Source organism: Mastigoproctus giganteus, chromosome 9 (genome assembly GCF_048544385.1).
Source record: "Mastigoproctus giganteus isolate SK-2022 chromosome 9, ASM4854438v1, whole genome shotgun sequence".
Lineage (NCBI taxonomy): Eukaryota > Metazoa > Arthropoda > Arachnida > Uropygi > Thelyphonidae > Mastigoproctus > Mastigoproctus giganteus.
Genome location: NC_143583.1, coordinates 155,322,823 through 155,338,310, shown reverse-complemented (window position 1 = coordinate 155,338,310; position 15,488 = coordinate 155,322,823). Strand labels below are relative to the sequence as shown.

Sequence of the window (15,488 nt, the reverse complement as noted above, 5' to 3'; positions counted from 1 at the left end):
GGCTCTCAAGCTCAATGATCATCCAAAATGCTATGCTTTCACTACATATTTGATGATGATGAAATGGCTATATGAGGACACCAGATTCCTAAGAAGTCTGATATTCACTGATGAGGCTACTTTCCAAATCTCAAGGAGAGTCAATTACCACAATTACCGTAGTTGGTAATTGTGGTACTTTAATTGGTAATTGTGGTAATTACCACAATTACCAATTAAAGTCAATTACCGTAGGATGTGGGGCTCTAAAATATTTACATGTCATTCAAAAAATTGAACATGACAGCCAAAAGGTAAACATGATCTGCAGAATCATGCACAATCGTGTGGTGGAACTGTTTTTATTTGATGAACCTACCATCAACAAAAAATACCTACGGATGTTGCAGAATTGCAATATTTAGTGTTTGATCTCAATTAAGTGATTTTCCAGCTAGATGATGTCTCCCCCCCTCCATATTGGGAATGTTGTTGTTGTTGTTTGGTTTTCAGGAGCATTAGCAACTAAGGCCATATTGCTCCGGGATATGCGGTGGTCATTCCCTGACCTTTCCGCATTCTCCGTATTTGGTGGTGACGGGCTCGAACCCCGGTCTAATCAAGAAGCGTGTGCTACGCACTGCTGCTCCTTCCCACCTGGCTACGGAGGCGCCTACATTGGGAATGTAAGATTGTCATTACTTGCTGCAACATCTTCAAGTCTCTAGATCAGCACCCCACCACTGGACTGATTGGACTATACTGGTCTCCACACTTTCATTATATGAGGAGTACAATATATACAGGAAGGACAGGCAGGGCAGGTGGTTATGCTCATTAGGCCTATAACACACTCATACTCTCGATTTTGTTTTCCCAATGCTTATTGACTGTGATGAGTATACCAAACAACTATATGGGAAAATAGAGTGAGCCAGCAAATCAGAATATCTCATAATGGGAGATTTTAACTTTTCAGATGTTGGCTGGAATTTGTGGGTTGGTCACACACACACACACACGCACACACACTAACAAGGCTTTTGTGGATTTCTTGAATGATTGTTTTCAACAGCAGCATGTGAGAGAGGCAACATGAAGAAGCAATACTCTTTATCAGGTGATCAACAGTGATTCTTCATGCATCAGGAATATGCAGGTAAAAGACCCACTGGGTGGCAGCAATCACAGTGTACTAATGTGGATTTAATTAAAGACATAACTACTGTCAAGGGTAAAGGGAAAGGCTTTCATAAAGATGACTACAGAGGTCTCAGACAATTCTAAAATTGTGTGCAGTGGGACTAACTGATGATGTTACCAACAGCAAATTCTAAACGGGAAGAATTCAGGGAAGTAATCATAGAAGCTACTAGGTATTTTCATACCAAAAAAGAAACTGTTTAAGGCTTAGAACTAAATGGATGTCAGATTTTGAGACAAGTGGCAGAGAAGAAAAGTGCATTAGATACATATAAATTATCAGGTGATTCAGAAGCCTATGGTAGATATAAATTAGTCTGTAATCAAGTCACAAAGGACGTCAGGTAAGCTATGGCAGGTTATGAGGTTTCTGGCAAAGAAAAACAGCAAAGACTGCTATGTTTATATTAACAGTAGAAGGAAGGAGTTGAATCACATTTGGCCACTTGATGACAATGGATTAACTGTTGATTACCCTGCTCGGGTCGCAGACAAATTCAATAGGTATTCTGCTTCTGCATTCATACATAAGGAATTCTTTATTGAATGGGATGCAAGAAGGTTATCAAAATCTGATGAGGAGCTAAATGGCTTTGTGATAATTGAAAGGAGTGTGGAGGAGAAATTGTTGAGGATGGACATAAAGTCACCCGGGGTGGATGGAATCTATATTTAGGGAGGCAACAAAGGAGGTAAGAAAACCCTTAACCATAATTATGAGAGCATCCTTGGATTCAGGAGAGGTCCCTGTGGACTGGAGAAGTGCAAATATATCCCCAATTCATAAAGGGAGATCAAAAGGTGACAAGTAATTACAGACCTGTTAGCTTAACATCTGTTCCAGGGAAAATAATGAAATCACTAGTTAAAGAAGCAATGCAAGACTCTTTGGACAGGCATGCAATTACCCTGCAATCACAGCATGGATTTATCAAGGGGTGGTCTTGTCTAACCAATCTTATAGGTTATTATGATGCATGACCAAGGAACTGGATGCAAAAAATAATTTTGATATCATATACTTAGATTTCAGGAAGGCTTTTTATACCATTGCACATAAAAAACTGCTTGCTGGTAAGCTTGAAGATAAGCTTGCTGTACAAACTGGAGCAATGTGGCATTAAGAGCAAGTTACTGCTAGGGATTAAGTGGAAGAAGACAGAGAGTGGTTATCAATGGGCACTGCTCTTTGTGGACTAATTTTATTAGTGAAGTTCCCCAGGGTTCAGTTCTGGGTGCATTGTTGTTTTCAATATTTATCAATGATACTGATGAAGGTATATCAGGCTTAATGTCTAAGTTTGCAGATGATACAAAGGTTGGCATGGTGGTTAATGACAGTCATCATGGTGAGCTACAGCAACAAGATCTATGAAAAGTGATTTGAACAGCTGAGAAATTGCAGTTGAAGCTTAACATTGACAAATGTGAGGTACTGCATATGGGTAGCAATAATCCCAGAGTAACTTATTAACTGTGTGGAACTACACAGGGTAGTGGAGAATGAAAAATACTTGGGGGTAATTGTGCAGTCTGACATGAAATTCTCTGAGCAGTGCAGATATGCTGCCAGGACAGCTCATGTGGTTTTGTCAATGACATACAGAAACCTTTCTAACAAAGATAAGGAGGTGAATATCCCTGTGCATAAGGCCATGGTTCAGCTGCATCTTGAGTATATACAGGTCTGGAGGCCTCACTTTAGGAAATATGTAGATCTTCTGGAACGGGTGCAGAGAAGGGCAACCAGACTGGTGAAGGGAACAAAAGTATGCTCTCACCTAGAAAGACTTCAGTTCTGCAAATTGAAGCATCTTAAGACCAGGCACCTGTGGGGAGATCTGATTGAGGTGTTTAAAGTCTTGAATGGATTGAGTAGTAGTAGTAGTAGTGGCATGTGATGCAAGAAAGCAATTGTATGAGCTTATGCAGCATCAGCCAAAAAAAAAAAATCACACCATTCCCTCCAAATGCCTGTCCAGTTCCTCCTTAAATTTGTTCAACCTATCAACTTCCACAACAACAGATGGAAGTTTGTTCCAGAAATTAACCACCCGCTGGCTAAAGGCAAATTTCCGCACATCTATTCTACATCTGTCCTTTCTATATTTGAATTTATGGCCCCCTTAGGTTCGTAATCTGAACAAGTGGAGGGATCCCATCAGAATTCAGTGTGCTCAACCCATTCAAGGCATGAATGTAAGCTGAATGTTAATGGTATTCTTCCATTTTCTGAGACTACACATGAGGGGAGCATAAATTCAATGCAGGATAGATGTATGGAAGTTTGCCTTCAGCCAGCAGGTGGTTGATTATTGGAGTAAGCTTCCATCTGTTGATGTGGAAGTGGATGGGTTGAATAAATTCAAGGGAGAACTAGACAAATTCTTGGCTGGTACAGATAGGTGAATTGTTTTTTTTTTTTTTTTTTTTGGCTGATACTATATTAGCTTGCTTCTTTCCATGGGGATGTCAAGAACCAACATCCCCATGGAATGTACACATTTCTTTGCGTACCAAAGAAAGGTACACAAAAAAATAGGATCTCCAGCAGATCATTGATGCTGGTTCAACAATTAATGAAAGCATGCGCAAATAAAGATCAAGAGAGATAGAATAGCGTACTGATATTCTCCACATGACGAGGGGCTCATATTGAATGGGAATAATGACAACAAATGAACATAAAGTACAGGACATGTTTTACCCAATAAAGCAAACTCCCCCCTCCCATTAAAATAGATGTTATCATTCCCTTTTCACAATGATTGTATTGTGTAAAGGTTTCATGTGAATAATCTTAATTTTGGAATGCCTTCAAGTTGGATAAAAGAAATTTTTATGCTATACAGTTACTGGGAGTGAAAGCAAGGTTCATCAATAGGATCAGAAATCAAAGGAATGAAAGCACACAACAATTTTTTTGCATTGTTCTGGTTCTATGATTATTCACTTCAAAAATGAAAATGAAAAAAAGAATGGCGACCTTTATTATAATCTTTTTTTAAAAAAAAATTTAGGCTTAGAATTAAGCTTAAGTTCATTTACAAAATTATAATTAGAACTTAAATTCAAAAACATCTGACTGACCAAGTATTTTTTTTTTTTTTTTTTTTGGTAGTTGTTGGCGCATCGGCTTCTGTGGCCATAGTGCACCTCCCAAGGTTTTTTTTGCAGTACTTTGATCCAAGCCCGAGGCGGGATTCGAACCTGCGACCTTTGGGTTGCCAGGCAGGCACCTTACCCACCTGGCTAGCCCGGTCGGCGACCAAGTAATGGAATCTTATTGTACTATAATATAGCAATGGTAGACAACAGTAACCCTCAGTAATACAGCAATTACAATTTCTGTTCTTTTACACCATGATTGGGTTTGAATCTTATCAAGAAATTAAGAATTTTTATGGGCTTTTTCACATTTATGAGTTAGTTTATGTCAAGTGAGAGCAGCATGGTTTCCCTTCTCCCCCCCCCCACAAATTTTACATCCAGCAAAACAAGCAATAAAATTCAAAGAATTTTACTGTTAGTAACTAGGTACCTAGATGGGATCAAACCGAGTTTTATACGGTACTGGGAGGGAATAGTAAGATGAATGAGGGGGAAATTTTCATAGTATTAACAATGCAAAAGAGATTCTGCTGCTGTATGCACAACTTTTTCAGAAACGCTAAGTGGAACTAATTATTGCTTAAAAATTGTTTTTTTTTTTTAAACTTTTTATTTAAAATTTGTAGTGTAATTACTTGTAATTCTCTGATTAAGTGATGAATTTGTTCATTACTTGGCCTTTGTAATTAGTGAAGAAACCACAGTCAACTTCTTCTGCCATTGTGTTTTACCAACAAGAAACATTCAAATTTTGCCACCATTGCTGTCGTATTGATATAGGAGATATTTTGGAGTCCTGTGTAATTTTGTAGCGGCGTAATCAGTATCAGAAGAGACCTATAAACTATAATTTATAGCAAATACAAATGTTTTTAATAACATGACTTTATTATGAAATATGTAACATACTAATTTAAGGACAAGAGCCTCATACTACGAGATAGAATGACTAATGTAAGAGGAAGTGCGAAAGCGTCAATTAACGTAGCTATCTACCAAAGTAGTTATGTTAAATTGGCATCGTTCTGATTATATCTCATATTGTGAATACCTTCACAATGAGTTGCCATGGTATTGTACTACCTCGAATAAGTAACACTTCGCCAATGGAGAAGACTACTGTTACTTATTCTTGGCGGATACCACCACCCAGACGGTACCGTTTCAAAGCTGTTGGCTTCTCTTCGGTAGGTGGGCAGGTACCCTGGTGTTGCAATAATTACAACCCAGTTATGAAGTATAACTTCACAATATGAGAGATGCCTGAAGGTATGCAGTAGCTACTGCATGTGAATTTGAATATAGGGAGTACAATGTGTATAGAAAGGTCAGACAGGACAGAAATGGGGCAATGATTTTATTTAAGAAGCATATTAAATCTAAGGCAGTGCATTCAGTTGACATGGGTGTCGAGTGCAATGTTGAGTCAGTTTGATGTGACATAAGAACTGGGAAAACAAAAATAACAGTAGGAGTGTGTTATGGGCCAAATTACTGTGATAAGTATAACAGACAACTATAGAGAAAAATAGAATGGACAAGAAAATCACAATGTCATATAATGGAGGATTTTAACTTTCCAGATATTGACTGATACTTATGGATTGATCAAGAGAGGTAACACTAACAGGACTTTTATGGATTTATTGGATGACTGCCTAATCCAACACATGGATTAGGCAGCAAACTCAAGTAAAGGGCATTCTTATCGAAACTAAAGAACTAAAATGGTCTTGGGCAGGACACAGCTCGAAGACATGATGACAGATGGACTAAGAAAATAACAGAATGGTACCCAAGAGGAGCTAGAAGAAAACCTGGAAGACAAAGGCGGATATGGATAGTGAAATTCATGACTTTGTGGGTAGTAAATGGATGGCCAGTGCTCAAAACAGAAGGAACTGGAAAGTTGCTGGAGAGGCCTTCATCCTGCAGTGGATTGAAAATGGCTGATGATGATGATGGATGACTGTTTTCTACAACAGCATGTTAGAGAAGCAACAAGAGGAAACAACACTTTTGATCTGATTATCAATCATGATTATTCATCACTAAGAACCTGCCAGTAAAAGATCCTCTGGATCGTGTTGATCACAGTGTGCTGATAAGGGATCAAGGGTAAAGGAAAGGGCTTTTGCTCTCATAAGAGTGCCTGTAGTGGTTTTAGGCAGTTTTTAAATACTATACAGTCAGATTATCTGATGATGTTACTAACAGCAAATTTTAAATGAGAAGCATTCAGGGAAGTAATTGAAGAAGCCACAAGACTTTTTGTACCAACTAAGAAATACTGTTCCAGGCAGAGACCTAAATCAATGTCAGACGAACTGTTAAGACTTGTGGCAGAGAAAAAAAATGAACAGGGTGTATATAAATTATCACTGATGTAGAAGCCGATGGTAGATATAACATAGTCTGTAATCAAATCACAAAGGAGGTTAGGCAGACTAAGGAAGATTACGAGAAGTCTCTGGAAAAGAATGCTAAGAAAAGCAGCAAAAAATTCTTTACCTAACAGTAGAAGGAAAGGGATTAATCGAACTGGTCCTCTTGATGTCGATAGTTTAAATGTTGATGATCCTGCTCAGTTTGCTGATAAACTGAATATGTATTTTGCATCTACATTCACACATGGAGTTCTTCATGAAGGGGAATGGAATGCAAAAAGTTTCAAAATCTAACAGGGGAACTAAATGATTTTGTGATAACTAAGAGAAATATTAAAGCTTATCATAAAAAAGTGCCTTGGGTGAATGGGATCTATCCAATTATATTAAGGGAGACAGTAATGGAGGTAAGCATTTGCTTATATCCTTTGCCTACCTCCTCTAATTATGAGAGCATTTTTGGATTCAGGGGAGGTTCCTATGGACTGAAGATGTGCAAATGTATCTCCAATTCACAAAGTGAAGGGGGGGGGGGAGATCAAATGGTGATTTGAGTAATTACATATCTGTCTGCTTAATTTTTGTTCCAGGAAAAATAATTGTCTCAGGTGAAAGAAGTAATAGAGGACCATCTAGACAGGATTGCAATTATAATGCAGCACAGCATGGATATGTTAACAAGCGATTTTGTGCGACCAATCTCATTGGATACAAAAAATAATTTTGATATCATATACTTGGATTTCAGGAAAGTTTTTGATACTGTTGCACAAAAAAGACTGCTGTACAAATTTGAGCAGTGTGGCATTAACGGCAAGTTACTGCTCTGGATAAAAGAATGTTTAAGTGGGAGAAGACAGAGAGATTATTAATGGACACTGCTCTTCGTGAGCTAATGTTATTAGTGAAGATCCCCAGGGTTTAGTGCCGAGCCTATTGTTGTGGTCAATATTTATCGGTGATATTGATGAAGGTACATCAGGATAAATGTCCAAGTTTGCAAATGATACAAAGGTTGACAGAGAGGTTAATGACAGTAATCAGGGTAAGCTACTGCAGCAACATCTAAAAAAATTAGCCAGATGGGCTGAGAAATGACTGTTGAAGTTTAATATAGACAAATGTAAGGTACTGCATATAGGTAGGTAATAGTAATCTCAGATTAATGTACAATAGTTCAAGAATATATAAACATAGAAGTTTAAGTTTTATTCTGCCATCATTACTAAATTAATAATTACCTTAAAGTTCATTATATTTGTTTTTGATGTGTTTAGTTGAACAGCATTATTCTTACACTATACTGTTAAGCCTGGATAAAAGGAAGTTTAAGTTGGAGAAGACAGAGAGGTTATTGTGCTGCATGGTTAAAGAAGTATTGCAGGTTCATCTAGACAAGACTGCAGTAATAATTCAGACAGCATGGGTTTGTTAAGGATCTTGTCTGACAAATCTGATTGGATACTGTGATGTGGTTACAAAGGATGCAAAAAATAATATTGATATCATATACTTGGATTTCAGGAAAACTTTTGATACTGTTGCACATGGAAGAATACTGTACAAATTGGAGCAGTATGACATTAAGGGCAAGTTGCTACAATGGATAAAAGGATAACTAAGTGGGAGAAGACAGAGAGTGTTAATCAATGGACACTGTTCTTTGTGGACTAATGTTATTAGTGGTGTCCCCCAGGGTTTGGTGTTGGGCCCATTATTGTTTTCTATATTTATCGATGATATTGATGAAAGTATATCAAGCTTAATGTCAAAGTTTGAAGCTGAGACAAAGGTTGGCAGGGTTGTTAATAACAGCAATGATAGTATGCTGTTGCAACAGGACCTGAAGAAGTTGAGGAGATGGGCTGAGAAGTGGCAACAAGTTTAACATTGACAAATGCAAAGTACTGCATATGGGTAGCAGTAATCCCAGAGAAATGTACCAACTTGGTGGTGTTACATGGAGGGTAGTGGAGAATGAAAGAGACCTAGGGGTAATTGTGCAGTCAGACATGAAGTTTTCTGAGATGTGCAGACAGGCTGCCAGAGTAAGTCATGGGGTTTTGTCAATGATATACAGGAATTTTATGAGCAGGGATAAGGAGGTGATTATCACCTTGTATAAGGAAATGGTCAAGCCACACCTTGAATACTGCATACAGGTCTGTAAGCAACATTTTAGGAAGGATGTCAAGTTGCTAGAACAAGTACAGAGAAGGACAACAAGATTGGTGAGGGGAACAAAGGGATGCTCTTACGAAGAAAGGCTTAAGTTCTGCAAATTGCAGCATCTGAAGCATAGGCACCTGCGAGGCATCAGCAATATCAGTGCTGATGGGATTCTTCCTCTTGTCCAGATTAATTTGCCTAACAGAACATAAATTCAAATTGAGGAAAGACAGTTGTCAAATAGATGTGTGGAGATTTGCCATTAGCCAGTGGGTAGTTGGTTGGTGGAACAAACTTCCATCTGTCGTTGTGAAAGTTGATAGCTTAAATAAATACAAGGCAGAACTAGACAAACATCTGAAATGAATGGATGGGTGAAATGGGAAGGGGTTTTTTGTTTGTTTGTTTGTTTGTTTTTTTTACTGATGCTGTATAAGTTTCTTTTCTTGCATCATATGCCTCTATTAAATGCTAGTTATTTTCCAGTTATTTTGAGCAAACGGGAAGGTGTGTATCTGGCAGAAACCGCATGAAACTATGCACCCGTCATGTTAACAAGGAACTGTTCAGGCAGGTTGACAGTCGGTAATGGTCTGGGGCATGTTCAACTGGCACACGTTTGGGCCTTTGGTACATCTAAACGCATCTCTGAATGGTCCAGGCCATGTGTTCATCCTTGCAGACAATCTGCATCCCTTCGTGGTCATAATGTGCCCACAGGGCAATGGATTCTTCCAGCAGGCCAATGCATCTCCACACAGAGCCATGGTGATTAGAACATAGTTCAAAGAGCATGCTGCAAATTTTACCACCATGGAATGGCCTCCCCCATTCATCAAACATGAACCCTGTAGAGCATCTTAGGGATACTGTGGAAAGGTCTGTTCGAGCTTTGGATCCTCCACCCAGGAATGTGACAGGATTATGAACAGCAGTGCAGCAAGGATGGATGGAAATACCTGTGTAACGCTTTCATGAACTAGTGGACTCAATGTCTCGCCGAGTGACTGCTCTTATCCGGGCAAAAAGTGGGCCTACCCCTTACGAGATATGTATCCCATGATTTCTGTCCACTCAGTGTATAATGGCATATGTTGAATATTTAAAATTTAATAATACATTTATTATATTCAATACAATATAATTTTTATTATTATATTCATTAGGTGCCACACAATATTTTATCATTCCTTAATCCTCTGTTTATCTCCAGTAAGCTTACCTAGTTTACAAGTTTAACACCTTATCATTGCATTCTAATTTATCTTCATTACTTCCTCAACTTATTATAGACTAATACATACTGAAATAGGCTTTCTCCTTGCTAGTATTTGCATAGGCTTTTCCTATTCTTAGCTCTGTTTAGTTTATTGCAATACGATTCATCCTTGATATTGCAACTCTAAACATAATTTAATAATATATCCTCTTACCCTGTACTCAGTTTGTATTACTGTATATACAAATAGATAAGGGAGTTATCTGCTCATAACATCCAGGTTTATCTACAAGTTACACTTAGAATTATAAATTTTTAATTTTTAATTTTTCAGGCTTTTCAGCCCTAAATTTTTAATGAGTTTTAAATTTTGCCTAGATGACCTGTTTTTTGTCAATAAAAACGTTGCTTGACAAATGATAGCAAACAGCACTGTAATGCAATTTTTTACCTTTAATAACAGGCATACATGTCCCCATACAACAACCAATCTTACTTGTTAAGTTTTTCTTTGTGAATGTCTGCATTTTCCAGAAAAATTATCAGTTGATGCCATTTTAATGACAGAATTTCAATGGAAATATCTGGAAATCAGGATAAAACTATCCTTTTAGTTATTCTTAACCTTCTGGTCACTGTAATGCTTTTCTCTGTACCTTGGAATATTATAATCCCAATGGCAAAATTTTATTTTTATTTCATCATCTATGATTGTAAATGCTAATTTTCACATGTTCAAAAGCTTATATATAATGCCATGGAATACGAATATCTCCAAATGATTTTATTTTTTGTAGTTGTTATTACTTTTAAAAATAAATCATTGTATTCATAGTTACTGTTATGTTTGTTATTTGGTTTTTAGGAGCATTAGCAACTAAGGCCATATTGCTCCGGGGATATGCGGTGGTCATTCCCTGACTTTCCACAGCCTCCGTATTTGGTGGTCACGGGCTCGAACCCCGGTATAATCAAGAAGCATGTGCTACACACTGCTGCTCCTGCCCATCTGGCTATGGAGGTGCTGTATTCATAGTTATAGTAGTTGGTTTGAAAAAAAATTAAGAATTGGTTTTTTGGTAATAATATGTGTCATTTTCTCACTCTAAAAATCTTCCTAAAATAAACTTTGAAATAAACGAACAAGTGCGTGCGCACACACACACACACACACACAACAAAACAAAAATAAAAATGAAAGCTACACTCTAATACAAATTAACTTCCTAAATTGAGGAACTCTGAGACATGGTCTTTTCCAGATCTTGAAATTTTCCAAATTTCAGATAATCATATTAGTCGTACAAAAAAAAAAAAAAAAAAAAAAAAGTGAAAACCATTAATAAATAAAAAGCTTAATTAAATTAATCACTCTTGAACCATGTGTAATTAAGAATGCTAAATTAACTACTACTTTTACCCTACATGGAGGAAAAAAAGTAATTAACAAGCCAACCAAAATAATTAAGTAATTAAATATCGAAAGCCTGCCTTCATCCTGTAAAAAGTCCCTCAGCCTTCTGCAAGGTTAGTGTGATACTGCTGCTTATATTTTGCAAGAAAACTATGGAATCCCATCCCTAAAGACAAAAGCAGACTCCCACATAAAACATTAACCAAAATCAAGAAATAAGAAAGAATTGAGAGAACAGATGTATCACATGCATAATTTCTTCAGGGTAAGGAATACCCACACCAGTCAAAAGGGTAAAGGTAGGCTTTGGGCATTTAATTACTTAATTATTTTGGTTGGTCATTTAGTTTTTTTTTTTTTTTTTTTTCCTTACATGGGAACAACAGCAGTTAATTATCTAAATACATAATGTGATACTATAGTTTCATCATTATTACCACATGGTTCAAGATAATTAATTTAACTTAACTGTTTATTTATTGGTTAAATATACCAATACCATATATTTTTTTCTTTTTTAAACTTATGATACGTGGTACTATACATCAAAATAAAAGTAATATATACATCACATGGAAAAATATTATATTGTGCAATACAGTAAAAATAAAAAATAAAGTAAATTAGTTCCACTTCCAAAATTAGCATGCACACTTGTCAAACCAATGCCAAATATTTTTCACAATCACTTCACCAAAGTGAAGAACTTATGCAAAATATTATATACTACTCTCCAGTTTCTTTAATAATATAACCAGTTTCACGATACATTAACATCTTGATTTATGAGCCTGTGCATTTCTGAGTAGTTCGTAAATCAGGGGTGATTTTCCCATGGATATAACAAGAGGATGTGTGCCAAAAAAAGTTACAATACTGCTAGTATTAAAATAACAAAATGATGCAAAGAAATTATAAGTTGATGCATCTTTTTTTAATGCATAGATTTCAGCATTACATCACAAAGTACAGTGTACTCATATATTATGCTGTGGTATGATAGATTAGGTTCCATTCTGAAATCTAGCAATTATCAGGCCCTAAGACTGCTGAGATTTCAGAGTTTATATTGCATTTATTTATTTTAAATTTATTCCTTTTCTGAAAGCTCTCAGTTGTAATATGAAAAGAATTAGACAAATGGAAATATTTGGAAATCAGGATAACACTGCTCTTTTAGTTATTCCTAGCCTGGCTCCCCTTGCCCACTGGCCTTATGTTAAAATGACTGTAAAATGGATAAATAAATATCAGCTTATTACACACTCATCAAAGAAACAAATACATTATCTTCGCACATAAAAGACACAATACAGTATTATGCAATACAAATACAATACTACATAATACAAATACAATAAAATTAATTACAAGGAAACTGCCCCCTGTATGATGCATGGCCTCAGGGCAGGTCACTCTTGGCCTGATTAATATTAGTATTATTAATCATGGATATAAAAAGATTTTTTTTTTTTTTTTGAAGGATGCAGAATAAGCAGATTTATTCTGCATATTGCAAAAAAAAAACACTCCAAGTTCAATCACAATTTGTCCATTTCATAAAAATAAATACAATTCCACTTTGAACCTTGTCAGAATCTCTACTTCAACTGCCTTGAGAGGCAACTTATTCCAATGAAAAACAACAACAAGCTGCCCAAAGGTGAATTTCTTGAGATCTAATCTTCCATTGCTCCCCACAGAATTTTATAATTTGTCCCCTTGTTCTTGTTTCACCTGACAATGTGAAAATAATTGCCTCATTCGTTCTGCTTATTCCTTTAAGCCTTAAACAACTCTGAGGTTTCCTTTAACTTCTTCAAAATTAAAGGCAACCTTTAGCATCCCCAACCAATCTATCTGCCCTTTTTGGACCTCTCAAGAAGTTCTATGTCCTTCTTTAGGTGAAATTTCCAGACCTGAATACAATACTAAAAATGACATCTTACCATCATTTTATAAAGGAAAATAATAACAGATTAATAGGAGAATAAATTATTATTATTATTATTATTGGTAACCTCAGAAAAATGAATTTTCATGCTCCTATCTCATAAAGGTTCAGTTTCTATTAAATCGACAAGAAATTGAAGAAAATAACATAACAGCAACAATGGTGTTACTAAACAAAATTCTATGGTATCATACTGTATTGTAATAAAAATAGGTTAAATACATAAATGTTTAAAGTATTCCACGCTCACATGTTTTTCTTTCAAAATGTAGTATAACAAAAAAGGACCATTAGTTTCAGAATTAATAGTAGTATAGTGATGCAAGAAAACAAGCACCCCCCATCTCAAATTTATTCACACTACTCACTTCTCCAATACCACATGGAAGTTTGTTCCAACAATCAATTACTCTCTGGCTAAAAGCAAATTTTTGCACAGCTACCTTAAAACCATCCTTTTCCAATTTATATTTATGGTCCCTTGTGTCTGTCATCTGAGAAAGAGTAAGGATACCATCAGTATTTACTTTATTCAATTGATTTAAAGCCTTAAACACTTCAACCAGGTCTCCTTGTACTGCTGACCTAGTATTACAATGTATATTATAATATTTGTAATTGTAATAATATATATGCTGACCTAGTATTACAATGTATATTGTAATATTTGTAATTGTAATAATATATATATATATGCTGACCTAGTATTACAATGCACTGTTTTAATCTAGCTTGCGCAATTACAATATTCAAAAAACTTAACACTACATTGACTCTGTTAAAGTAAGTAAAGTACAGTACAGAAGACATTGCAAAATACAGTCAACCCCAGCTTTACGATATTAATCCATTTCAGAGACACCATCGTATTAAAAATATTATAATGTGAACCCAATAACACATTGTTTTTTAGTAATTCGTTCCAAGACCTCGGAAGTTGATATTTTCACTATTTATCTCTCTAAAAGGTGATTTTTATAATGTAAATTGTATTAGTTTTATATAGAATACTGAATACCATATTTTTCGGTGTATCTCACCATAAAATTGTGGTACGCGTTATACACTGGAATAAATATAAAAACATGATACAATTTAAAACGAAAGAAAAATTGCTGATGGTGCCACATTTTTACTTATTTCTCCCCCCCCCCAAATGTTGTTTAAAATGATAATTGATAATTATGGATCGGAGACAATCATAACGTGAAATAAGTAGGCATCGGTTATCGTAATCGCTATTTAGCAGAATCGGCCACTTTATAGAATGAAATTTCAGTAAACCAATTCAAATCATTAAAAGGCACTACACTTTCATTGTTATCATTGTATATTCAGTTATAAGAGTTTCATTGTATATTCAGTTATAAGAGTTTCATTGTATATTCAGTTATAAGAATCAATTTTGAATGCCTTTGTGATATTTTTCAAAATCACATTTCTGGAGATCACTACCATAAAACAATAAAAATAATTGCAGTTCCCAGTTTACAGCACTTTTCTGTTAGTGCAACCAATTATAAACGTGTAGTAAACTTGGTCTTATTGCATTTGTGATAATACCGATAGCTGGAATTCTGTGAGTTTTTACGTTATTATGGTGAAATGTGTTTCCCCTTCCATGAAATCTTCAATCATATAAAAAACATAAATAAATTTTCAGAATCTTCTCTTCATTCCTAATTTTTAAACATCATAAACTTATTATTCCATATCTGATTTGCACATATTGTGTTTGTTGCAATTTGTGCAAGCCACGTTCTTTGTTATTGATTTCTTACCTTTTTTTACTGTTTTAAATTTTACAACCCAAAAAAAAAAGTCAGTGAACAGAAATATCAATTAGTTAGTATGTGCATGTTACAGTATTAATTAAGCTGTGTACATAAGCATAAATTTATTTTTATTTTGCTAACTTATGGAAAATATTCTCCCAATTTTCACGTATCATTTAATTTTGTTAATTAGTAAGATAATAAAGTATAAATCTGTCCTTTATATCTTTACTTTTATAGCCTATGGGTAATATTCCTCCTATTTTCACTTACTAAT

The 15,488-nt window shown here is 35.5% G+C and overlaps 1 protein-coding gene across 3 annotated transcripts in view; it reads right to left on the bottom strand.

Moving 5' to 3' along the window:
* LOC150080831 (DNA (cytosine-5)-methyltransferase 3A-like) overlaps positions 1 to 15,488 on the bottom strand; it is a 945,959-nt gene that overhangs the window by 777,202 nt on the left and 153,269 nt on the right. The gene's annotated exons all lie outside the window — the stretch shown is intronic.